Here is a 27,843-nt window from a genome sequence, read left to right as displayed (position 1 = left end):
TGTCTGAAGTCCTGCGGGACATGGAGTCTGAGGACACTAAGATGGACGTGCCATGTCCTTCCTCTTAAGCACAGCGGAGAAAGCAGACATGGTTACGCATGCATGGTAGGAACTGCGACACCACGGACCCCAGAGGAGGCAGGCACAGAGGTACTGAGGCAAACAAAGAAGCTTCTGGTAGCTAAAAAGGGTAAGTGGAGGGAAGGCAGTCTAGAAAATTATGTAGTCTTGCATGACTTGCTAAGGGATCCAAACACCATCTCCACACAATGAACGATCTCTCTTCTTCCTTCCTAACTGGTAAGGATGTTTCTCTTTGCTGCTGTTTACTTTTATCCAGGCAAAAATCTGAGAACGAGAGGTAAACGATTATGTCAACCCCAAAGTGTGGGAAACCTGGAGAGAAGGCTTGTGTCAACCTTGCACGAGTTCTATGTGGGGTCAGGAAAGTCAGGGAATGAGGGGCAGGCTGGCAAAGGTTTGGGGACTGAGGACACCGTCCCCATGTCCCGCATGAGAGAGTGCTTAGGAAGCAGCCAGGAACACTCCTAACATAGTCTTAAAGTTCCTAGTCTTAAAGCTGCACCATCTCTAGAGGGCAGGATGGCTCATTACTTCCTTTCTGACTTTCAAATGCCTTTTGGTATTTACATCCTTCCTGATCTTGTCCCAAATAATACATCCTAAAAATAACCAATGAATTAAATTTTCCTCAATCATCTCTCATGACACAGAGGGCTCTGCACCTTCGTCGGGGTTGCAGTGGGTGTGCAGGGGGTTAGCATGGTCTGAAAACATCCCCAGGAGATTCTGATGTGCCCAGGGCAAGAGCCATTTGCACTGGGTGGATTAGAATTGTGGCAGGCAGACTTGGATCACACTTCAGACACATCTTCTCATGACCAGCCCACGAGCGCGTGCGATGGCACATCCCAGAACAAAACGCCGGCGCCTTTTTTCTCCATGGCAACATTGGCACTTCTCTGCTCAGATGAATGTCCCCATGCCGACTGACTCATCTGGCAGGAACACAAACCCACACGGCCAGCCAGGAGCTGACCCACAGGACCTCTCAGTGAACGCCATGGGACATCTCTGGCAAAGCAGGCTTTCCTCCTTGACGTTCACTGTGACATCCTCATATTCCAGGTATATAACGTGGCCTGGAAGTGGCAAGTACAGGAGAGCAAAGCGGTCGGCTGGGAGAGAGGCATTTTACAACTCATCAAAAGGTGGCTGCTCGAGGCCACGGCCAGGCCTTTGCTCCCTGTTCTCACAGCTCAGGGGACATGGCTGCTGCTCTGCCAGTAACTACTGTTGGATGAATAGATGATTAAATGACAACCAACATTACATTAAAGGACAAGCCGTTTTCACAGTTTGTGTGAAATCTCTTTCATTGGAAGCCTCAGGCACCGGGTCATTCTCTGCCTAACTTGCTATTTCTTCACTGGCCACCTGTATGTTATGCCACCATGTGTAATGAGGATTGCCCTTTGGAGGGACCATTCTTCTCACGGAAAGCAGTGTTCCCGTAGTGGGAGAAGCATGGAACCTAGGGCCAGAAAATCTAAGTGCACATCCTTTCTTTGCCACTTACTGGTTATGTGATCTTGAGCAAGTCATTTCATTTCTTTAAGCATAATGGCTTCCATATTCATAACACAAAGGAACTAATGAACCAGGGTTGAGAGAATGAAAATCACATGTGGAAGCATTGTGCAGCTGCAAAGCATGGGACAAATGTTGGTTATTATTAACCAGAAAGCAAAAATGATGGCAAAACAAAACTTTATAAAGGTAACACTACTACTGAAGATTCAGCATCAAGTTTCTTCTTCAACATGAAGAGAACGTGCATGCCAATTGTCCATCAAGGATCTGATGTTAGAACCTTGCCTTGTGGTTAGTTATGAACTCATGGTCTCATAACCACATAGAAGAATGAACGAATGGTTGTTCCTCTTTTATCTGCTGTAAGTTATATAATGGTGCTTCTAAACCTAGAAAACTGATGAATAATTTTCACATGCATTTTTGTTTCTGTGACTGTTTTTAGAAAACATTTTGTGGATTAACTGGCTGTAATTAAGTTAAATAAATTATTACATTATCAATAATGCATAAACAGAATAACTATTAATGAACATTACCTAACCCATATTAATAATTATTTTAACCTATGCCCCATTTTTAAGGACAGTTTTCATCCTAAAATCAAATTTTAACATATTGTAAATTTCTGTCCTCCTTTTATATTCCCTTTTCGTAATCTCTCATGGAGCTAATGCATGAAGCACCACAAGTGAAAAGGCAAGTAAAGGTCAAAAGATGACAAAGTCTTCACTGGGTGTGACAGTAACTTACTAAAATCAGTCTCTGTAGCAGGCATTATGTTTGCTGTAATTATATTTCCTTTTGAAATTTCAGTGTTTGATCATTTCTTTGGGTACTTTGTCTGTAATTAAAGCACTCAACCATTAGGAGGCAGTAGTGCCATGATCACGCTATGTTCAAATAAACTGTGTAGAACAGATAGATTATTTCCTGGCTGAGAGGGAGACATAACTTTTTCTTCCTTTTATTTTTTTTTAAGAACCCTCTGAAAGGGGCCATAATTCAACAGTACTTAAAATTCACTTTAGTTTTTAATAGTTAACATAATATTGAACAGTTTTGGAACTTAATACTTAACGCTTAAATACTCAGTCACTACTTAACATAATTGTTTTTCTCCAAAAGCTTAATGCAGTGTTTACCTCAAACTCATTGTGAATCCTGAGCTTGGATTCTAATACGTGTTCTTTTAGCTTTTGGACTTTAGGCCTAATGTTTGAACATACATTGTGGGTGTTGGTCCCTGGTTATCACAGCTGTTTCCTAGAACCACAAGAATTTCATTTTCTTGCTAAGCTCTTGGAGATCACTAGGGGAGAAGCCTTGGCTTGATTTTCTGGCTATTAGATTAGCAAAAAGGCCCTTTTGCATTTACTGACCCATCTCCCAGGCAGAAGGGAAAAGTGACAGACAGGTCCAAACGTGTGGGCAGCAAACACTACGAATCTTACATGGAAGAAGTGACATTCACTCTGTCGCTATGTGGTTCCCTTAGTAATGCCTTTAACTCAGGATCAGATGCAAACTGTTTTACACTAATAAAAGAGCTTTTATCTTTCATTGCAGAACAGTGCATCTTGAAAACAGCATTTAGCCAGAGAGCCAGGCAGGGTTTTAAACTCGCATCTAGAGATTCCCTCACTAGAGGCAACCAGGGCTGGGACCACACCAATCTGGTGTTGCCCGTGAGCACGGTCCCTTCCCAGCCCCCTGCTGCCGTGGCCTGCAACCTCAGCCCCAGCGCTTATGCAGATCGACCCCCCCAGCCCCTGGAAGGAGTCACACTTTCATCTTCTGATTTTGCAAAGGAAGACATCTTTTAGCAAATCAAACGATAGTGTTGTACTCCATCTTATTTGCACATTTTATTCATGTTTTGTTTCATTTTAGAATAAATTTGGATTATCCTGATCAGATTTGCAAGGCTGGGCAGGGGAGGCCTTAAAATGACTCACTCTGTAAAAATCAGTTAAAAATATTTTAAGCTTCAAAAACATATCATCACAGTATGGAATGAACCAAATTTGTAGCCAGAGTGGATGTGTGAAGGTACATTTGTCCCACGATCCGGATCAGCGAGGTACTTTTTCTTTCCATGGCTATGACTCATGGTCATTCTGCTGTGCCTGGCTCAGCGGCAGTGGGGCACTCACTCCTTTGCGGGGCAGGGAATTCTACCGCCAGGCAGCTCCACTTGCTTGGAAACCCTTCCTGATGGGCCAGCACTGGCCCCATTGCCATCTTCACCCACAAGTCCCCTCCTGTCGCCTGGAGTAAGTGAGCACACCCTCTCTCTGCCAAAGACAAGCAGAGTCTTAAAAGCAGCTTTCTCCGGCAAAGCACAATGCCTTCCTCACGTGGCCTGCCTCATCTCAGCCACCGTCTTCCGGCTGTGCGGTGGGTGAGGGCACTTCAGACTGTCTCCAGCACTAAGTGCAGCATGCCAGTGAGGCCCAGCTAGCGCCAGACACAGAGCGATGGGATGCCTGCAATCACAGCTCTTTGAAGTTCCTGTTTGCCTCTGCTACTCACTCACAGTGTGAGGTGGGGAAAGTCAACACCTCTGTGCCTTGGTTAGCTCATCACTTCACAGGGTCATTGCTAATAAACTAAATTAAATCATATGAAATAATTACATATAGTACATACCCTGTACAGTGACTGGCACACAAGCATGTTCTCCGTAACTGGCTAATACAGAACCCCACTGTATCCACGGGGGAAATGTTCCAGGACCCCCAGTGGATGCTCAGAACCTGCGAGAGTATGGGACCTCATATGTACTATTTTTTTTTTGTATAGGTACCTACCTGTTATAAAGTTTAATTTATAAATTACTTGCCTAAGAGATTATCCACAATAATAATAGAGCAGAACAATGATCACAATATACTGTAATACAAGTTATGTGGCCATGTCTCTCCTTGTTTCTCAAAATACCTTATTGTTCTTGCCCTTCTTCTTGTGATCTGTCGAACTGATCACCACGATGGCTGTAAGTGACTAGCAGGTAGGCAGTGTAGACAGCGTGGATCCACTGGACAAAAGGATGATTCAGAACCCAGGACAGATGGAGTGGGACAGTATGTGATTTCATCAAGCTTCTCAGAATGGCATGCAATTTAAAATGTATGCATTGTTTATTTCTGGAATTTTCCATACAATATTTTTGGGCTCCAATTACCTGACCACAGGTAACTGAAACCATAGAAAGCGAAACAGTGAATAAGGGGAGACTACTTAATCCTAAGGCTCAACTAGAATGCAACAAAATCATAAGACCTCAGGTCAACCCAAAGTGGCTTTTCACAGACGCAACACTGTGGTCTGGCGGCCCTGGGTCTGGCGGTCAGCACAACCAGTTAAGTCCTATGCCATCTCAGCAATTTACTGATTCTCTCATGAAATTAGTTGAGCACATACTAATGGTGCTCAGGACCATCAGGACCAAAAAGATCAGTTAAGACAGCTGCCGACCATGAGGAGTCTAGCACGGTGAACAGACATCCCCAGCAATGAAGCCCACCGGTGTGGCAGGTACTGTTACAGGTACAAGCGGGGGCTGCAGGAGCATGGACAATGCTGGGGGTGAGAGAAGGCTTCCAGTGGGAGATGCCATGTCTGGCCAAAATACAAACAAAAAGACAACCTCTGTTCCCATCGCTGACCCTGTCATCAAGACCCAGCTGAGCAGGCAGCAGGCCTGGACTCTGGAATGTCTAAGTCCATCAGGGTAATGCTTGCCACTGTCCCCCTTGCTGGCTCAAAGAAAATTCCAGAGAGGCTGCACAGGCCTGGCTTGGGGCCACCCAGCGCCCTGACCAGCCTGGGGCCCTTGCATCTTCCGAACTGAGATGGGCTTGCCTATGGCACAGAGTTCTAAACCGTAGGCAGGTGTCTTTGGTATAAATTCAGAGCCCTCTGCTTCCTCTGCCCACTCATAACTTCACACTTTTCCCCAAGCTGCCTTTGCCTGGAACACCTTTCCTACAAGAAACACGAAGCCTCTTCTCTTTTTCTCTTTCAAAAAAATTAATCTCCTCCGAGCCCATCTGCTCTAGAAAACCATCCAGATACAATGGCTGCTCTTCCCCTTCGACAGGCCACAAGGCCAGCAAACATCACAGCCCCTCAGGTGTCCCTAGTCCTGAAGATGGACATCACTTCCTGCCTATCTGTCCTGCAGGAGCAGGGGAATGAGGCAGGCAAGGGTGCTACAGCTTGGCATGAAGGACTGAAGGGGGATGAAGGGCGTCCCGCAGCCCCAGTGACCAGTCAAGGCAGGTGCGCTGAGGCAGGGAGGGATGGAGAACAGAAGGAGACTCCTGGAGCCAGGAGTCCTGGGTTCACAGCATCATTCCTCCCTTACCCAGCATGTGACCTTGGGCAGGGTGTTCTACCTTCAAGGGTCTGCGATTTCTCATCTGAGAACCAGGAGGCCTGGCCGGAGAAGGCGAAGACAAGTCTCCCTTCTCTATAGGCTGGAATTAGGAGGTGATCCCTTCTCCCTGAGACTGGCACAACTGCTCTTCCATCTACAGCCAGGCAAGTAAAAGTTAACGTTCTCAGTCTGTAAGTAGTTCCTGCTGTTGCAGATAAAATTAAATGGCATGGCTATTTTGGTGGAGAATCAGGTAAAAATGCTGAAAAATAAACTCCCCATCAAATGCTAGTCCCCTCCCCCAAACAACATTCTTTTTTTATGCCCATTTGGTATTTGTTTTTAATTCTGGCTGATTGTCAATTTTAAAACCTGATGCATAGAGTAGCTTGCTATTCCGGAGGCGTTATTTTAAGATGAAACAATGTAAATTCTGACTTTGGATGGCAGATGGCTGGCAGTTCACTGTTTGGCAAACCAACTGGTATGGTATGTTGGAAGTTCAGAGCAGCAGGAATGCGGCTCCATTGGAAACCACCACAGATGCTCGCAGGGAGCGGGGGAGGGGTACAAGCTGGTCAGGAAATTAAGAACAGTACTCTGAGCTCAGAGGGGAAAAAAAGATGATAATTAGCTGAAAGTTTGCTTCTTCCAGTCTCGACTTTTTTTTTTTTTTTTTGGTTGCTTTATAGAAAACCAAGAGGGCCCTTAGAAGTCAGCACAGGGAAAAGCTTCTAATTTTGCTTCCTGTCTGTTTGGCAAAGCTCAGCCTCCATGAGATATTCAGAAGTGGGGACAAAGCAGATAAAGAGAGTATCAAATGTGTTATATAAGCGAGAGGTGCAAATAAGGAGCCTAACTCCCAGCTGATTTTTAAGATCAATTAATGAATAATATTTTGGGGAGGAAGGATTCACAGTTTAGGAAAGGACCCACGCACATGAAATTGACAACTCCAATGTTTCTGCATCCGGGGATTTCCCAAAACAAAGATGGAGGGCGGTAATATCTACTGTGCATTTCAATTACAGGCCAAGATAGTACACGTGATATTTGGCACGTCCATCTGTGGAGGGAATGAACTCTGCCCAAATTCACCCATCAATTAAGGTCTGTTCAAAGTCAATGAAGATACAGAACGCTTTTAAAAAAGGTCACTTGCACTGCAAACCACAAATTGTCAGCCTCCTGTCAAGTGGAATGTCAAAACAACTCATTAGAACAGGAACTCTTGATATTGTTTGGTGTAGGAGAATTGGGCTATTTTTTGTTTCCTCCAAATTCTTACCATGGCTGGAAGGCAAGTGGGAAAGGTTTTGCTATTGGTCCCACAATTCTCATCCTCGGTCACCGAAAGTGAACAGGAAGTTAAATGGCCAAGTGTGATGGCAATTTGCCAGGGATGATTTTGAGACACAACAGTATCTCCCAATCTACTCCTGTAATCAGGGTGCTCTGTTGACACCTTTGACGCCCCAGGAGCTTGTGTTGATCAATCTGCAGAACAGCAACAACTCCATCCGGGGTGTTCAGCGATGGCAATTTAACCAAATCCAAAGCACCGCAGTCCGATTGACTGAATACTCATATGGGCAGGGAAGATTCAGTTACTATATTACAATCCGGTGTTCTGGCCAGAACAACCAGCTAATTCCAATTCTAATTCATAGCATAATTGCTCATCTGGACCCTGAGTAATGACCAAGGGGTCTCTGGGTTTTTAAAAAATCGCAGAAGTGTGTGTGTGCCATTTTCTCTGGCAGAACATGGTAAGGTCTAGAGAAAGGGAACACTTCTCTCTGTCCCCTACTCCTACTCTGAGTTAGGTAAATACAAGTGCTCTTCCTTTGTTTTTTGGCTTGTTGGTTTTTTGTTGTTGTTGTTGTTACAGGGTCTTATTTTGTCGCCCAGGCTGGAGTGCAGTGATGCAGTCCTGGCTCGCCGCAGCCTCAACCTCCCAGACTCAAGCCGTCCTCCCTCCTCAGCCTCCTGAGTAGCTGGGACTACACCACCACAGCCAGCGTGTGTGTGTGTGTGTGTGTGTGTGTGTGTGTGTGTGTGTGCGTGCGCGTGCGTGTGCGCACGCGCGCGCATGGCGATTGCATCTTGCTATGTTGCCCAGGTCGATCTCAAACTCCTGGACTCACTTGATCCTCCCACCTCTGTGTGTTCTTCCTTTCAGCAAACATTTAGCACCTGTGAGGCATAGTTCTCAGCACTGGGGGCCCCTGAAGGCTACGCAGATGTGGATCCTGCCCTAAAGAGCTTTACAGCTAAGGGTACCACTGAGGTGGGAACATACATGGTCACACTACACGATAGGCACAGTGGGGCCTGAAGGGAAGATATGATCACATGCTAAGGGAACTCCCACTTCCTAGTTCCTCCAAGTGGTGCTATGTCCCACAGGTAAATCTGGAGGGTAGGTCCCCACCCAGTCTGATGGGTTCTTCCCACATGCTAGGTTGGCCTTATGGGTTCCGGAGGGAACTGTGTTTCCAGGCTGTGCTTTTATCTTATGGACTGGAAAAGTATGCCTGACATGGCCATATTCCCTCCCTAGCCAGTAGCCAAATAATCTGGTTCAAAGGCCTGTGAAGGAACTGGATCACGATGGCTCTCCCAGTGGGAAAATGAACTAGGAACTGCAGGGCTTCGTGTACCCAAGGACCTGGAAGACAAAGGAATCTAAGAAGGAAGGGTGAAAGTGCGAAGAGAGTGGACATTTCTGGGGTAAAAATGTTTTGCTCACCAACCACCAAATGGGAACCACACCAGTGGCTAAGGCTGGCGAGGGTCACTGAATTAATTTCTTATGAGTGTTCTTCACACCAAATGGATCAAAAAAATTGTTCCCCAAGATGCTGCAAAAACGGCATGTCCTTCTGTTGTTTCACAAATGACATTTAAGCAGCTGAGTGTTTTGGGGAGGGACGCAGGGGCAGGAACAAGAGCAGCAGAGCTCAGGCCAGGAGGGAGGGAGGGAGGAAGTCAGGGGCAGCTCCCGGTGGTGCAGGGAGTCTCATTTGAAAACTGACAAGGAGGAAAAAGGCAGGGACTGAAGACCAGGGAGGAAATAAGGACCAGCAGGCGGTTCGAGCTTGATTTTTCAGCCTCTAGAGCAACAATTTGCAAAAGGGTCCTCATCTGAGACCGCCTTCTCTTAGGGGAAATTGGTGGGAGAGGAGGAAGAGGAGGAAGAGGGAGGAAGAGGACTCTAGGGGGACTGCCTGGAGAGAAAACAGTGGAGGCCACCTATGAAACTCAGAGAGGGGATGGAGCAAGAGATGTCTCAGTGGCCTCCCCTCCCACACCCAGTCCCACCATCCACATCATTAAAGATCCAGGCCCAGTTCTTTTTTTTTTTTGCTTATGGTATGACTTTGGGTGGGAATTTCTGATTTAGTGGCTGCAGCTAAATTAGTATCAAGAAACATGTCCTCAACAATGCTGGAGGAGAAAGGGAGGATGCTTGCTTATGGCGCAGGGGCAAGAGCAAGCACTAATCACAAAGCATTTCTCTTGGCAAAAGGGTCTGTTTTCATTGGCAGGAATGCTGCCAAGTAAGGGCAGTATTTTCTGAGCATCTGCACGGTGGCAGGCACTAGGCATGCTGTATATGGTATGACATTAATCCTGCTGCAACTCAGTGGTGCTGAACTTTTTATATCCATTTTACAGAGAGGAAAACTAAGGCTCAAAGAGGCCAACTAACTAGCCAAGGTCTCACAGCAAGTGAGGGCAAAGCTGGAATGGGAAACTGGGCCTCTCTCACTCCCAGGTCCAGGATTTTTCCTCCGCTTCCTTGCGGACAAAAGATGAAAACAAAACAAAACAATGACAGGAGAGAGGAGGGAAGGAAGCCACATGGATCATGAGAAGAAAACAATTTCCCTTTCCAGGAAATGAGGAGGAAGACAATGGGAAGGAAGAAACAACAAAACCAAATAAACCCACACAACTTTGAAGGATGACAGTGTGATGTTAAAAAGTTGAAATATTAAATAAGTTAGGGAGACATTTTTCACATTATAAAAGTCATATTTATTTAACAAAGTGATTTTCTTAAGAGTTACTTTGAGTAGGTAGCTCCTTACATTTAAATAAAAGTCGTTCATTAGAAGTGCTTTTTGTGTGTTGTTGTGCTGTTTTTCAGAGACAGGAGTTCCTGAGAAGGCGAACATCCTAAGAGGCCTCCACTGTCTCAAGTATGCTCTCCCAGTAGGGCTTGTGTTTGCATCCAGAGTTTGCAGCCTTCGGGAATCCTCATAAAGTACAAGGACAGGCTTGCACTCCTAACACCCAGGACACACGGGTCCTACAGCAATGGGAGAATGCAAAGGGAAGTTACCAATTTCAAAATTTTGCCCTGGGCTGCAACCACTTAAAAGTGAGTTACAGCTGAAAACAATGAAAGAAAAGATTTAGAACCCTAAGTCCCAAGCACAAGTCTCCCAAACAAAAGTTTAATAAACTTTGGAGACAGACCCTAGAGCCTTTTGGTGGAGGCAGATGTAGGCATGATAATATGACTCATAACTGCTAAGGCAGTCACTGAGCTTGGCTAAATCTTCCCCAACACATTGCATTTCAAAAGGCCTGTTATCTCGGGAAAGGTTGCATTAAGTGTCTCTGGTAATTATGTCTCCAAGAAACAATACTCCTCTCCTCATTAAATGCTTCAGTGGGTGGCCCTGCTGAAGGCCGAACTTAACCCTGGAGCTGCAGAGCCCAAGAGGGCAGGGAAAGGGGCCACCAAGGAGTTGTCCAACTCTATCAGCCAAGGTGAGGCTGCTTATTGGGTTGAAAACTGCTTTAATTAGGGGCCTAGGCAAAGAAGCAGAGAAGTGACTGCTGTATAAATGACTTGAAGAGATAAAGGTACCGGGAGTTGGAGGCTTGCCCAAGGCCGTTCCACCCTGGTCTTGGTTTGGAGTGGCAGGCGTGAACGCTAAAGCCGGTTCTGCATTTGCAACTCATTATCTCTATGCCCAGGCAGCTGAGAGCCACTCTCCCCAACTAGAGGGTAGACTCCTCCCAGATCTGACCCAACAGCACGTCCCTGTCGCCCAAACACTTATCTTCCAAATAAACTGCAAACAGGATGTGATACCGAAAGCCCAGAGTTGTGCCTGCTTTGCAGCTGGAGTTCTAACCCAGAGGTAGACGGGTCTGTGTCATTCCACAAACATTTATCAAATCCATGTTGCGCAAAGAACAATGCGTGAAGAGGCTGGAGCTGCACTATCCTTAGGAACTCTAAATGAACCTGTCCAGGGCTCCACTGCTGGGAGTGCAATAAAAATTGAGCAGATAGAAATAACAGAGATAAAGGAGGGAGATGGAGCAGATAGAAGTGGAGGAGGGAAACAGAAACAGATCTCAGAGAGCCAGCTGCATGGCTCTAACCCTGTGGGATGCAACAGAAGATGAACCAGCACTGTAAGGTTAGAAAATCCTTATGAGCTAATCCTTCTTCCCCAAACTCAGGACCACTATTCACGAGAAAAGGAAACCTTTTCAAAAAGGCCTCTGTCCGAGACCATCCTCCATCTGAGACCACCCTCCTCTTGGGGTGCAGGAGCTTGGTGGCAGCAGCTGAGCAAGTGAAAGGAGAAACCTCTCTGTGGCAGTAAATATGCAGGTCAAATCTCATACAAAGCTGAAGAAGGATTAGAAGGTGAAGGAAGAGAAAGAGAAGGAAGAGGAGGAGGGGGAGAAGGACGAGGAGGAGGGGGAGAAGGACGAGGAGGAGGGGGAGAAGAGCATCCCTACTGATAAGGAATGCATGCCAAATGACGGATGCAAAAAACTGTCAAAATTGCAGCATATTACTTTAAAATGAACTAAAGTGCTTTAAAAATGACATAAGACCTGAAATAATATTAAAACACAATGTTAGAAATGAAAACTAAACTAGAAGGAACACAAAGGCCAGTACATAAAACAGAAGATGCTGAAAAGAAATGAGGTGACAAAGATAAGTTTTTTTAAATCAAGAAAAGAAAAAAGATAAAAAGGAACTCAGAGAAAGGGACAAATACTGAGAATAGCAAAGAAGATCCAGTCAACGGAGAAGAGGAGTCAGCTCCTGATAAAGAAAACCAAGTGAAGGGGACAGAAAAATGTTAAAATACGTAACTCGAGACAATTTTCCTGAAATTAAAATAAATTAATTAAAAAGCACATCACATACTTGAGACTATCAATCTATGGACAATTTTTCCATGGACGGGGGGGGATGGGGGTGAGGGGATGGAGAATGATGTGCGGATCAAACTGTTTCACTTCAGATCATCAGGCATTAGCTATATTCTCATAAAGAGTGTACAACTGAGATCCCTCACGCATGCAGTTCACAATACGGTTCCTGCTCCTGTGAGAATCTAATGCTGCTGCTGATATGAGAGGAGGCGGAGCTCAGGCAGTAATGCTAGCTCACCGCCCTCTGTGCCACCAGCTTCCTAACAGGCCATGGGCTGGTACAGGGGGTTGGGGACCCCTAGGCCATATGATCTGATAATGCAAATATGAAACAACCCCAATTAGGGGGAAAGAAGAGAATAGGGGGGTTAAAATGTTTAAGTGTTTTCAGTAATCATCACTAATGGTACAGCGTTGTTACTATTGTTATTGAGACTATTGTAATAATTATGGGATATTCTAATTCTAATTCTGTATCTTTAAAAACAAGACTTGCCAGGCATGGTGGCTCACACCTGTAATCCCAGCACTTTGAGAGGCTGAGGTGGGCGGATCACCCAAGGTCAGGAATTTGAGGCCGGCCTGGCCAACATGGTGAAACCCCATCTCCACTAAGAATAATACAAAAATTAGCCAGGCAGAGTGGTACATGCCTGTAATCGCAGCTACTTGGGAGACTGGGGCAGACCAGGAGGTGGAGGTTGCAGTGAGCTGAGATAGCACCACTGCACTCCACAAGAGTGAAACTCTGTTTACAAAAAAAAAAAAAGAACCAAGATTCTTGGTTTGAAAGAAAGGAGATACAAATGCAATATACAACTTGGGTGAAAACTATTCAGTTCTGAATTTGAGTCTGAAATACCAGTTTGAACTCACACAGTATTTGATACACCCCTTCTCCCCAACATACATACTACACATTGTATGCTGTGTCCACTGGAAAAACTAGAAATAATGACCAAGCCAAAAGCAATTAGCATCCATCCTGCCCCAACTGTGGTCTTGAAATACTTTTTGCTGATAAAACTGTTATACTGGACCAAGCAGAGAAAATTAACACCAAGACGAAAGTATGCCAAATTACAGGGTCTTTATTGCCGGCGACCACAGAGGACTCATGTCTCTCCAACCTGTGGCGTCGAAAGGAGGGTACCAAGACTTTTTATACCTGAAAAACCACCTTGGGGTGGTGGGGGTGAGGAGCGGGGATGGGGATGAAAAGGCTTCAGACATTCCGAGGGCTAGTGGATTCTGTAAATCACCTCCTGGGCGGAGGAGAGGGCTCCAGATATTCCAAGGGCCCGGGGACTTTTGTCATTCCGTTTGTTACTTAAGTGGTTTACCGAAGTCAAGATAAACATTTGTTTACACATTATCTGGGTACGGTGGAAATCACAGACCTTAGTTACTTATTACAAGTCGTGGGAGCCAAGATGGCATGGGTTAGGACTGCTTGGCTGTCACATTAGAGCCACAGAGAGCAGTTACTGATAAGCAAAGTTGAAGCAGCTTTACATAGTAGTTATTTTGCAGAGCAAACTAGCAGTTTCACTTACAGAAGCCAAGGCCAGCAGTTATTGTGAGGAGAATGGGGCAGCCGTTACAACTTAATTTTGGAAAACAGCTTTGTCTTATAAAATGGCGTTGCTCAGGTTCTGGCTCTAGGTCAGCACAATATCACAAAACAAAACCAGATTTCTTGGAGAAATGGTGGAATCCAGGTCTGGGGCAGGAAATAGACGACGTTGAGCCTGGAGTATCTTTCTACCCAGATGGTAAAGAAGATGGGAAAGCTCCTGAGGCCATGGCAGAAGGATCCCAGAGCCAGTGTGAAGGAGCACCAACGGGCCAGAGATGGGAAGATATGAGTTTCAATAAAGATAATAATTGCAATGGATTTACCCATCAAATATGTGTAAACCCGTCAGTTCACAATACTATTGAAAAAGACCTAATTGGCTAAGTCTTAAGGATGACAGGAAACCAAGTCAATGTCCTGAAAAGTGGGTAGATAGAAAGAAAGCATTAAGCATGTATTCTGACTTTCCTATAAGATCTGTCCCACTGAGTATCCAAATGGAACATGACATGGAAGCTCCTTAGAAAACTGTTCCAACTAATAAATGAAAAGAATTTTATAGAGTTGGAATTATACTATTTTACAACTCTCAGTACAGCGATGGATCTGTGCCTTGAGCATCACTGGCTGTTAACGTGAAAAGGAGCAAAAACCACATAGTGTAGGTTTCCAGATGAAAAGCACACTGCTTTGTTAAAGAGATAGACTTGGGTCTGGTCCACACCTCTGGATGCAGCTGCCAATGTGCATGAAATACAAAAGACAACGGAGCTGCACAAGTATGCCAGCTTATGGGGATCTGCGGATTAAAAAGCCACAGGAACAAAGGAAGGGATAGAGGGGAAGCTGCATGTTTTTAAGGAGACTTCAAAGACACATCATCTTTTTTTTTTTTTTTTTTTGGCAGGGGCAAGGCTCAAAAACAGCAGCAAGGAACGTGCATACTGTCTTCATCTGTTCGGGCTGCTGTAACAAAATACCACAGACTGGTTGGCTTATAAAGAATTTATTTCTCACAGTTCTGGAGGCTGGGAAGTCCAGAATCAAACAGATTCTGTGTCTGGTGAAGGACAGCTTCCTTTCTTACTGTGTCTTCACACAGCAGAAGGGGCAAAGGGTCTCTTTACAAGGATACTACTCCCTCCTATTTATGAGGGCTCCACCCTCATAATGGAATCACCTTTCAAAGGCATCATCTACTAATCCCATCACCTTGGGGGTGAAAATTTCAACAAAGGATTTTGAGGGAGAGAAAGCATTCTGTCCACAGCATACCCCTGGGTGACAAACCCATAAAGAAATGCACAGAGGTAGCTGCTGTAAGGGCTGGGACTGGTGAGGAGCTGTGACTACGGTGGGGCAGTTGGAGGAGGGGCTTTTAGGGGGACTGGCAAAGTTATGTGGTAACAAGGGTGTTTGCCTCACATAAAATTACGAAGTCACACATTTGCTTAATATTACTTTCTGTATCTCTCTCTCTCTTTTTTTTTTTTACAACAAAAAGATGAAAACAAACTTTTTTAAAGGTCTTCCTTTCCCGTAAGATCTGCGCCACTGAGTAACCAAATGGAAAATGATATAGACGCTCTGAGCTTGATCTAGACAAAAGCCAAGAGAGAAGGCTGCCAACTACCCTTACCAGCAGTGAACATCCAGACCCCCTGGTGCTGCGGCTGCCCAACCCTCACAGCATAGACCACTTAGTCCCAGCTCCCTGGAAAAATGAAGGGGCTTCAAGTCAATGGTGTAGCAGTCTGGGTGGCTGGTTCCACTCTGACCATGGTACCATATAGGACCTGGGCTGCTACTAGATTCCTTGCGAACAGGCCCCTTCTTCAATTCCAGCTCCAGTATTGAATACCAATTTCCTATGGCTGAGACTCCAGGAGCCCAGTGCCTGTGAAACAAGGTTATTCCTTATCTCCAGACCTCCAAAGCATCTCCAGGGCTCCACTCTGAACCTCAGTCCCCTGATGGCTGGCCTTCCCTGATACGGCATCTGCCTGGCTAGACCCCTGGCCACCACCTGCTTCTGCAGCCCCTCATCCAGGACTACCAACAATCCTCTGCCTTCTGAGGGCACTCATGCGGCATCTGAAGCTACTAAGATCCCAGCAGCCAGGTCGTTCAGAAGCTACCACTTTACAAGAGACACCCTGACTGCCTGACCCCAAAGAGGGACAGTCTTTCCACAGCCCAGGCCTTCCCCTGTCACGTATGTACTGAAGAAATACATCCATCAGGTAAGCCCACTCCTCCAACTTCACTGCAGTTCTTTTCCTTTGACACAGCATGCCACCCAAGCCAAGTTTTCTGTTCCTTACACGTGACTCAGAAATCTCCAGGATTTGGAAACACCCTCAGACACATCATTCTTTTTAATGACTTCATTTGCTTTGGTTTGGAAATTGAGAATCAAAGAAATGATGGCCTATTGGGTAGATGGCATATCTCTCAGTGATAAAGTTTGCACCAGAAATCAGGAGTCTCTGACAATGACTTTCTCCTACTTTTTCCTCCATTCATCCACGGCTGTCATCTCTTTGCAAACTCGCATCAATAGTCAGCACTTTCATGCAAGCTGCCATGGCCTCTGGGCCAGAAACTGGGTTGGGCAGGGAGAGGTGGCACTGGAAAGGCTGGGTGCATCCTGGTGTTACAGGTTGGTAAGAGGTGCATGGAACCATGCCCTGACATGGTAAAGAGTTATGGGCTACCACAGGTTAACAGTATGTTAAATATCAATGAAGAAAGTACACGATGCTGCTGACACATACAAACCAAAAGCCATAGAGTCTGTACATGCATATATGCAGCCTTTCCTCTGGGAACTTATTCTAGGGAACTAACCATGGATGCATGAAAAGATTCAGCTACAAGTATGCTCATCACGGCAGCATTTATGAGCAGGAAATGTTGGAAGCAACCCAAATGTCAAACAACACTAAAGTGATTAAATAAGCTATGGTATATCCATTCAATGAGACTACATAGTGACAAGAAGAATATAATAAAATAACATTTACTGGTATGAAAAGATATTCATGAAATATAAATCACTGAAAATACATGTTACAAATATTTTCACTGCTAATATTTTCATCAATGCATTTTAATCATTCTGATCTGATTTCACTGATCAATATTTCACAAATATACTGATTCTACTGTTTAAGGTATTTATTTCCACAGAGGAAGGAACAGAAGCATGTATACCAAAATGTTTTAAAATATGATTCGAAAAGGTACTACTATTGTCTTTTTGCTTATCTGTGTTTTCAACAATAAACATACATAAATTGCGTAATCGAAAATTAAAACAAAATTCTGTTCCTCCAGAAAGCTCCTTAGAAACTTACCTGATTCTCTCACTTACTCATTCTTGCTGTGTGACCTCACATTTGTGTGTTTAGGGTGTGTGCTACCCTTAAATCTTGCCAACAATGTGGATTCCACCAACTTAGAGATCAAAACTATAGCAAATACATTATAATTCAACTAAAAGCTTAAAAAGAACTTCAGTGAGCTAACTTCTCTGCATACTAGAAGACGGGCTTCCCTAAGTACAAGAAAATCTTCATTCAGGGCTTAAAAACTAAAAGCAAACAATAAATTTAAACTCCAATGCTAACCAAAGATTCACAAAACAAAGTGCTATTTCATGATTACCATATCAGCAAACATTAGAAACAGTGATGGGAGCTGGGGCTGGTAAGGTTGTAATAAGATACACTGCAATGCAGGGCACTAAATAACAAGCACTTTTAAAAGTTAACCCACTGGAAAAAGAAAAAAAGTGCATTTTAGCTCGCTTGACAGCACTGCTTTCCTTCCATAATAAGATCCTTTGTATCCTTAAAGTCCTTTGCTTCATCTTTTTTTCTTTATATTTTCTGAAATGTAAGTTTCCCACATGACACAAGACATGGAAAAATGTCTTTTTGTTTTTCCCTCTATGTTTATTATTGTTTTGTGTGAGATTCAAAAGAATTTTTCAAGTGGAACCCTGTCCTCTGCTGGGCATCTCAGGATGTAGACAGGTGGCGGTAGGCAGGTAGGGGCAGAGAGGGAGAGTCCCTATTCTCATCTTCCCTCCATCTGCAGCCCAGTCTGTGTTCTCTTCTTCTACCAAACGCACTCGAGTGCCTAAAGGAGAAGGCATAGCTACAAAGACGGTAAAGGGAGCTACCCAGCAAACTGCATCTCATCACAGAAACATCAGCTCTCCTGCTCTGCAGGGGACCGACTGTCAACATAGATAACACGGGCCCCCGGTACCAAATATGGGACTCATGGATGCCCAAGTGGGAGGAAGCTCCAAGGAGGCTCCCAGACCCTCCCAGGTACCTCCTCCCTACACTCCACAGAGGGCCCTGGTGGTCATCAGTACCAGATCAGCGTAGCAATTTCTTTCATGTATATATATATTTTTGTGAGTGCGCTAAACAGAAAGCTAGCTGCTGCTAAGTGGCTTTTTATTGGCAAGACTGCAAGAGAGCACTCTCTCCTCAAGAAACTGGCTATTTGCAGAAGAAGGCAGGTCTCCCAAGGATGTTCTGCAGCATGTCTACTACCTTGATCATTGCTTTGCCTCGCAATTCTTTGTCTCACGGTGAGAATGTGTGTGGTGTGTGTGGGTGTGTGTGTATGCGTGTGTATGTGTGTGCGCGCGCGTACACATGCTTGTCTGTGGCTCTGGCCTGGAGTTACTGAAAACTGCAGAGAAAGGGACTGGAATGCTGTCTCCACCTCTTCTCCCACTCAAAAGAAGACGGGATCGGGCAAGATGACTTCAACAACAGAGACACACCTCAAAAACAGTTCAGAGCACACCCCAGAGGCAGTTCAGATGGGCAATGCAGAGATGGCAAGCCGGCTCGTCAGCTGGGCAGCGCGGGATGCTCTGATATGCTGTAAGACAGAGCCGATTTTTTAAAAGAAAAATATAGCCGGGGCCTCTTTCTCCCCCGGTTGTTGTTGACTCTCCAAAACACTGGCTCTGGCACGCTTTCTGATCCCCGGAGTTTGATGCACGTTTGATTCACAGACGGCAGCGTGTCTGCACCAGATGGCCTCGAGTTAATGAACACAAACTCATCACTTTTGCTCACCAGGGAAATGTGCAGCTCAATCTGATTTGTACTCTACAACTAAAAATATTTGAGTATTTTTAGGGAGCATTTTACCGAGACAAAATGGCACTTCAGGAAAGCGTTAAAAGAACAGAGACTAACCAGCAAATTGCAGCTGCAATCTTCTCCATATTGATAAGCCGGCTCCTCAGATCATCCTTTCACCAACGTAAAAGCAACACCCAATACGCTGCACAGGGATGATGGCCTCAATCCGTCCTCCCTGCCTCCTCCTCAGCTCTGCTGCACTGCCCCAAGCCGAACTTGTAGTCCCAAAGCACAATGCAGAACTCTTTCCAAACACTAGATTTTCTTTTTCACACACCAGCAAAAATATAGGGTACACAGACACACACACACACACACACACACACACACACACACACACACAGTCTTTTCTATATTACTGTAATGTTTTCTTAGCTACATGCCTTTATATATGATAATTTAAGGATTCAGGAAAAATTCACTCCATGAACTGAACCCTACAACATCTCCATCTCATCCAGCAAGGGCAGAACTCGGTTCACGGAGTGTTCTCTAGCTCATCGGCACCAGCACACAAAATAGGTGATGCCCAATGATGAATCAGGAACTAGGAAGCTATTTCATCCAGCTCATTTCACCCTTTTCCCACATTGCCTGCTGTTTTATACAGAAATCTTAGTGATTCGACTAAAGAACATTAAAGTCAGAACTTTCTAAGTCAAAACAGTCAACAACCACACAACCGGGTTCTCTTCTCATTAAATGTGATCATTGGACAGCCAGGATCCAGAGAAGCACCTTATGGCCTTAAAACCTGTACCTCTCCTGGGAATTTATTAGGAAAATCAGCCCTTGTTCATCCGGACCTGCTGTATCCAAATCTGCATTTTACCCAGATCCCCAGGTGACTCTGGTGAACATCAAAGTTTGAGAAGTACTGCCTTCTGATCTCTCACTGTGGATAACAATCTTCGAACCCGCACCAAGAGTCTTCTTACAGGTGGCACTGTCTAAATGGGGAAGTAATTTAATCATCTCACATCCTTCCTACAAAGATATTCGATAAATATCAGACATTCACAGAAACCTTTCACTGTTTTCTTTCTTTTTTTTTTTTTTGAGACAGAGTCTCGCTGTATCACCAGGCTGGAGTGCAGTGGTTCAATCTCATCTCACTGCAACCTCTGCCTCCCGGGTTCAAGCGATTCTCCTGCCTCAGCTTCCTGAGTAGCTGGGATCACAGGCATGCACCATCACGCCTGTCTAATTTTTGTATTTTTAGTAGAGACGGGGTTTCACCATGTTGGTCAAGCTGGCCTGGAACTCCTGACCTCTTGATCCACCCACCTCAGCCTCCCAAAGAGGTGGGATTACAGGTGTGAGCCACCACGCCTGGCCAAACCTTTCACTTTTTACAGAGATAATCGATACAAATAAAAGTCGCTTTCAGACCAAAACAACCATCATTCATTACATGATGCTTCTTGGTAAACATGAGCATGAGGGAAGGAAACAGATGAGTTTTCACTTGAACGGATGAGCGTGGAGACAAGATGTCACTACTGAGGAACAAGCTTCCACGAAGCATCTCAGGTTGCCCTTGGCAGGACGTTGCCTGACTCACAGGCTTCTGCTGTGTAGGCAGCTTAACCAACGTTCTCTTTCCAGTCAATTCTGGAGCAGCTGCAGAGAATTCACGGGGAATAGGAGTTTTGGAGGGTGGTTTAAAAACACAGTCTTTGTCACCTTAAGGAATGCCACAGGCAGGGCGGGGCAGTGGGAAGCCCTCTGTCCTGGACTTGCCACTTCTTCTCCCTGACAGCTGACTGCACAGAGGGCTGAGACAGTCTGAAGCAACCCTGGGAAGTGGAAGAGGGAAGGCACATTGCTGTGAAGGGAGAGGCGCAAGGCCTAGGTGGGAGTCAGCTGGGGGCTTCGTGTGCTCCGTGCTGACACCATCAAGGGCTATCGGCCTTGGTAAGGAGCCACTGTGCCCAGGCTATAGATAGAGGGCCAATCCCCTATGAGCCCACTCAGCCTGAAGCCCAGCAAAGCTGACTCTGCAAATTTGAGAGCTATTTTGTGGTTCCAGTTCAAACATGGCTAATGACCAGTGAGTTCCAATGCGGTGAGACAACAATGGTGGTCCTGACTCACTGGACTCTAAAATCCACCTTAGTAGTTGATTCGCTGGATGTCAGAGTAGAAAGGGCTTTACAGGGCCTTTTCATCCACAGTGTCAGATCTAAATGCCTTCCGAAGCCAGCAAGAACCGTCAGTGAGTGAAGGGGGAAGCATCCGGATGGCGCTGTCCAGTCCAGCACTCTAACCGCTGGCAGCACACAGTGGCCAGAGATTTGGAACACAGCTACTACAAGCTGAGAAGCGCTGTGAGTATAAAACACGAAGTTTCTCAAAGATGCGGTAACTGTGGGGATGGACAGTGGGGACCAGAGCTAACTGCAAAGCAGGCGTCTTTGTGAGAAGCATCAGAATCCAAACTTTACAGAAAGGAAAGAAGGCTGCAGATCAAATTCCATGTGTAGGTCTCTGGATTGTGGCTAATGATCTCACACAAAAAGTGGTGCCCCAAATGCCCTAGCTGGAGAATGGAAAGTTTCAAATACAATCTGAGGTAGCTGGACTCGGGAGAGTCCATCAGTTCTCCTTACAGAGGCCTGTTTAAACAAGCTACAAGCTTCAGTGGCAGCTGGAAGGGAAACTGCGACCTTGAGTAAGTGTTCACCTCTCTGGAATGTGTGTCTGTAACACAAGGAGGTGACAAGGGAAGGTCCCTTGATGCCTTTGGGCTCCAACATGCTAGCAGCAGTGAGCCTCACAGAGAAAACTCAGGAGTGACTGGTCACAGGCATCAAGGACACAGGGCTAGCGGGGCCAAAACAGCAATGGGGAGACGGCAGTTTTCTGAGAACTGAAAGACCCCAGCTTGTGTTAATAACATTTCATTAAATAAATATTTCTTGCTTTCCGATCAAGGCATGCCAGGCCCTGTGCTAGGCACAGAGAAGGTGGCCACAAAAGCAGCTCAGGGAGGGTCTTCCTGGCATGAGCCAGGGGATGCCCACAGAGGGGAACAGAGACCTGTGCTCAAGGGATGTTACAAGGTCATGAGTACGCATTTGCAACCGTGCAGGGGGCTACGCAGCAGCAGAGGGGAAAAACGACACCAAATGGAGGTGGGGTGGCCTCATAGAAAAGTCAGGGTTTTAATTAAATCCCAAAGAATGAATAAAAAAGGAAAAGATATTCTAGGCAAAGGGGACGGTATGTGAGCAGGCCGAGGGTGATGAAACCACAGAGAATGGGGAACAGCATGGCGGAGCAGAAACTCAGTTCACTGCATCCGACGCGCAGATTGTTATTAAAACCATTTGAAATGGCTGCTTTGCAACTATGACAGCCAAGGTGAATCCACCGACAGAGTCAATGTTGATACTACCCAAAGCAATTTCTAAATATAAACTTCAGCAATTTAAACAACAAATGTATTCTGTTTTATTTCTAATTGTTTTAATTTATGATTATCATGTATAATTTGCATTATCTAATCATGTTTTAGAGCGAATAGATGTACCAGATATGATTATTCAGATTGTGTCGGCATTCTTTTCATTCCATTCTCTCAGGCTGGTGTTCTACACGGGGCTGGCATTCTCTGCATGTTTTATCTTCATCAGATACGTAAATCCAAGGACCAAAAATACCAAGCTGGCAGGTTTTTTTAGATGCTGTGAGCGGCGGGGCGGCCGCTTCCCTCCTTTCCACCATGCTGGTCTCTGAGATCGTTACGCACTCCCATGTGCCTTGTCCCCAGTAAGCCTTCTCCTGCCAAGACCTTGCAGATCCCAGCTACCTGTTGGTCCCCAATTCTGTCAACCTATCCCTCTTTCCAGTGTGACGTGTAACTGCCAACTTTTAATGAGTAAGGAGATAAATATTTTAGATGCCTTGGTAGTATGAACTGAAATTCTACTAAAGAAAAGCCAGGGCCAGGCACAGTGGCTCATGCCTGTAATCCCAGCACTTTGGGAAGCCGAGGTGGGCGGATCAAGAGGTCAAGAGATCGAGACTATTCTGGCTAACATGGTGAAACCTGTCTCTACTAAAAATACAAAAATTAGGTGGGCAAAGTGGCGCATGCCTGTAGTTCCAGCTACTTGGGAGGCTGAGGCAGGAGAGTTACCTGAACCTGGGAGGTGGAGGTTGCAGTGAGCTGAGATCGTGCCACTGTACTCCAGCCTGGTGACAGGCTGAGACTCCATTTAAAAAAATGCAAAGAAAGAAAAGTCAATAATCTCTGAATATAAGTTGGGAAATAGGCATTTGCCCATGCTGCTGGTGCAGGCCTCAAGAAAAAAACCTACTGGGAAAAGGGCCCTGGCACATACTCGAATACAAAGCAATTTACTAGAACCATGAAAGAAGACTGAGTAAACATTGGTGGTTCAGACACAGAAGTACGCTGCTACTCCGTCTATATAGTCTCAGAGTTTGCAAGCAAATTCTTCACTGCAGGTATGAATTCATCAATCCCAAGTCCATCTAAGGATAAACCCATCCTAACATATGGGTTATTCTAGATGTACTGACCAGCTGCATCATTCATTCATCCAACAGAGATTTACCGTGTGCCTACTCTATAAATGGCAAAGACCAGCTAGGGTGCATGTTTCAATGAGCTTAGTTCAGGAAGAGAAAGAAAATACCTGCATCGATCACTACAGTACAGCATAGTATATATAACTGCCCCTGGAGACAAGGGGATTTTCAGTCATTGTTTAGGCTGCGGAGGTGGTAAAAGGCAGCAGAAAGGAAGGAGGAAAAGGCACGTCCTAGAAATGATAACTAGGGCAGCTGGATGGAAAAGTCAAGTGCGTGGCAAGGAGTAATGAGCACTGTGGACAAAATTATTTCACAGCACATAGTTGAGAACTCTGAATGCTAGGCTGAGACATGTGAGGCCACAGAAAGGTTTTCAACAAGACAGAAGCATAAGCAAAGTGGAACTTCGGGATCGCGTAGAGGATGGATTAGAGAGGGTGACTGAGACTGGAACTCAGTGACAGGCGGCAGGCTGAGGTTCAGAGTCTAAGCCAGAACAAGGGCTGAGGTGGGAATAAAAAGGAATGGACAGAAATGGAAGAGATAAAGATGACAGAGACCCACTGATGGCTGCAGGGGACAAGGTAGGTATTTGTGGACATGGTAAGACTTTAAAAATGGGGGCATCACAAGGAGGAATGCCTTGGGAGAAAGATGGGAAGTTTGATTTTAGACATGCTAATTTTGAGATGCAAGTGGGATATCCAGTTGCAGATATCCATAAGGCAGGGAGAAATGCAGACCAGAGGGTAGAAAGAGGGAGGTTTATCAGGCTGCATTTGGTATTCATCAACCATTTGTTTACACAACATTTACTATAAGCTGACTGGAAGCTGGCATAGTCCAAGGGACTAGGGAAGATACAGTGATGAACAAGACAGGACCCCTGCCCTCAAGGAGTATTAGGACCAAAAGGGAAAACGAACCAATCATGACTAAAATAAAGGTGTTGTGATCAAAGCACAGGTGCTGTGAAAACGCATCAGAGGGCACGTCAGCCAGAACCATGGAGTGTGGAAAGAGGGTCTGTGAAGACAGGGAATGAGAAACAGCAGCACCTTCGGTTGAGGGAATGGTGAGAGGCTGAACATACACATGGGCACTAGTCTGGCTATATAAAAAAAGGACCTTGACCCACAACTTGCAGCAACCAGCCCAGGAAGCCAAATAACAAGCCCTTTAGCAATCACCCCCAAATGGCCAGGACTTGATTAATTTCCCTACAGTTTCCCTAATTTTGGTCCTGGCTTCCAATTCTAGGAATAACTCAAGAAAGCCAAATATGTACCCCTAACCTATTACGCAAGATTCCCCATATCTTGTTAGCCCACCTGCAACTTCCCAGGCCAACAGCCTCCAATCAGGACAACTTGAAGCTTTCCCTCTTTTCCACTCTGGAGCTTTCTCTCCCTTCTCCCTGCCCTTGAGTCTCTGCTGAATGCAAGTGCTAGTGGTCAGCTCTCTGGCTGCAGCAAGCTCTGATTCAAGAGCCTTTCCTTGTTTCCATTTGGCGGTCTTTGTTTATTTCCATATCAGCATGTGATTCATGAAAGCTGGGGTGCAGTGGATGCATGATGGGATGAACAGTCCGCAGAGTGGGGGAGGGTGTTTTCACTCAGGAGAGTGGGGAGCCAGCAGCCATATTAGGGAGGACTTTATAAGCCATGAGCAGGACTATGAAGTGAATTCTGAGTGCAAAGTCATCCACACGGAGATGAGAGCTGATTCTGAATCTTTAGTCCCATCTTTTCAGGACTAGGTTAAGGGACTAAACAAACGAATGGGTGAGGATAAGACTACATTTATTGAGGCCAAGACCCCAAGCCACTTAGCCTTTGCCTGCATGTAAGAGGAAAGAGGGCCAGGGATGGCCGAGTATCCTCAAGGAGTTTTGTAATTTGGAACAATGCACAAGAGGTCACTGCACAAGCTGCCCTCACATACACACACATACAAACCGCAACACAATGAACCAAGCAAATAAACAAAAACATTAAGAAGGGAGGAGTGGATGGCTGAATTATGATTCTGTATGTAGGTTGTAGGTTTCCAAGTGGTTAGAGTAGGTTGCCAAGTGGTTAGACTAAATAACTTGAGTGAGCTGAAATGCCTCCATTTTGAACAAAGGCTACAAGCAAAAGGTAGACTTGACCTTTTAGTCTTTTCCTAGTGCCTTTAACACATCCTGATTTGCCAAAACTTTTTAGAGTGAGCTTAAAACACCAGAAAAGAAATGGATCCTGAATAAGGTGCTTCTCATAACTATTTTTAAATGTGCAATATGTAATAGAGATGTTTAGCGTAAGTTTTTTGAAAATATATTTATTAGAATTCTTCGTAATTATTTGTAATAATACATCACATTCATATAGTCGTCTATCATTTTGAAGATTCTTCCAAACATATTTGATTTTTACATAGTGTAGGAGATGAAATGAGTGTGTGTGTATGTGTGTGTTGATGTTAGGGGGTGATAATGGTGGATCCTTGGATCACTTGGCCCAAGACTTCTTTTTTCATGAGGAATGTGAATCCTATGATCACATACTCATATCGAAATGGATGTAGCATGGAAAACATCTCAACAGGCTGGCCCTCCATGCACACTTGGTAACCTATTCCCATCTACCCGCCATGGAAACTGAGGCTAAGGAGGGAAGACCATCACAGTGACAGCCTCAACAAATCACACCTCCTGGTATCTACACTAAGAGGGGCAGTCCCCATCCCCACATTAACCTTCGGCTTGAACGTGTGACTTGTGTTAGCCAAGAAACATCAGCAGAGGAAGCAGGAGTTTGATAAGCACTTGGAATTGGGGCTCAGCATCGTGTCACCATCTCTAGAGCCAACCCACGCCAGCCTAACCCTGAAGGGGAAAAGCCATGGAAAGAGAGAGAGAGAGAAGTCCAGAAAGAGAGAGAGAGGTCCAGACAACCCGATCATCCCAACTGAGCCCACCCTCCAGGTGACTCACCAACCGAATGCTGTCCCATGAATGAGTCCAGGCAAAATCATCAGAACAACGCAGCCAACCCATAGAATCATGAGAATAATTATGCTTGTCTTAAACCACCATGATGGGGTAGTGTGTTATGCTGCAATAGATAACTGGCACACTAAGGAAGAATAAATATGTCCACTGCAGTGGTTCCCCGGCCCAGAGTGAATCTGAGGTCTTGTACACCACCTCATACAGTAATGGGGAATGTGTTGGTGAACTGAGCTATCCCTGACATGCAAACATGAGATCAAGCTCTGGAGTCACTCAGACTCATGGCAGTTAGCTCATTCAGATCCTTAATGATCCTCATTCAATGCAACATACTCCTTCCCTCAAGACAATTGGAAATGGCTGGCTTTGAATGCCTGAGGGTGGAGGGTATCAGCCATCACTCTGTAGGCCACCATTAGAGGTAGACAGCTGCTGAGAGATCACTGTACAGATAGGGTGAAGGAAGACCAGAGAGATCAAGGCACTAGCCTCGATCACACTTCTGTTAGTACAAGGGACAACATAAGAATCCAGGTCTTCTCAGCCCAAAGCAGTATCTTTTGGGTGATCATGCAACTTTCTTAGCAAGAGGGAGAATCTCCAGTCCTGTGGCTGAGAGATATGTATCCTGTGTCAGTTCTAGGCAAGATGCTGCTATCTGGGACTACAGAATGTTCTATCTTCGAAGTGATCTTTGGATAAACAAGAGCCACAAGTGGTATCTCCCAGAGAGACACTCAGCAAGACTGAGGATGAATCAATTGATTCATTCATTATTGATACCCACATATGGCTGAGCAGGATCTGAGGTAGCAGAGCCCACAGAGTGGGCTATATTATTCTATTTAGCTGGGTAGATAAAACTAGTTATTTACAAGAAATTATTTTAAAATCTCTGTCTTTTGTTATTTTTTGTTTTGTTGCTATTTTGCATGTGAAGTCTTCAAATTTATGTATGATGTTTTAATAACATTAAAATTTTTCCAGCAGGAATCTATTGATTTGTGTGTGCAGGTCACTAGGGACCCCACCTCCCACCGCCTTTACAGATGAAAAGTGCTACGTTTACATTTGTTGAATAAGGAGAACTGGGTTACCTACCCTCACTAAGCTCTCCCATGAACGTATTAGGAGACAATTAAAGAGTGCTTTGGGAACGTAGTTTGCAAATGGATAGTGCTACAGAAGCTGACATTCCACTTCGTGGGGGGGGGATGGGGGGAAGAAAAAGAAAACCATATGCCAGAAACAAATTCTAATCATCATACATCATGCTGCAGGTTATTCAACTGTAATAATACTACTCGCTGCTTCATTATGAGCT

The 27,843-nt window shown here is 45.2% G+C and overlaps 1 protein-coding gene and 1 long non-coding RNA gene across 7 annotated transcripts in view; one reads left to right on the top strand and one right to left on the bottom strand.

Moving 5' to 3' along the window:
• The window catches only part of MSRA (methionine sulfoxide reductase A), a 373,388-nt gene that overhangs the window by 59,761 nt on the left and 285,784 nt on the right, over positions 1-27,843 (bottom strand). The window lies entirely within an intron of this gene.
• On the top strand, positions 3,945-7,927 carry LOC119472961. The gene is made up of 3 exons (XR_005202127.1): positions 3,945-6,166; positions 7,030-7,108; positions 7,890-7,927. It is a non-coding gene; the product is annotated as an uncharacterized LOC119472961 (long non-coding RNA).

This window comes from Cebus imitator, unplaced genomic scaffold, assembly GCF_001604975.1.
Source record: "Cebus imitator isolate Cc_AM_T3 unplaced genomic scaffold, Cebus_imitator-1.0 Scaffold125, whole genome shotgun sequence".
Classification (NCBI taxonomy): domain Eukaryota; kingdom Metazoa; phylum Chordata; class Mammalia; order Primates; family Cebidae; genus Cebus; species Cebus imitator.
Note: the sequence above shows the minus strand (reverse complement) of the source record. Positions and strands in the feature narration are given on the sequence as shown.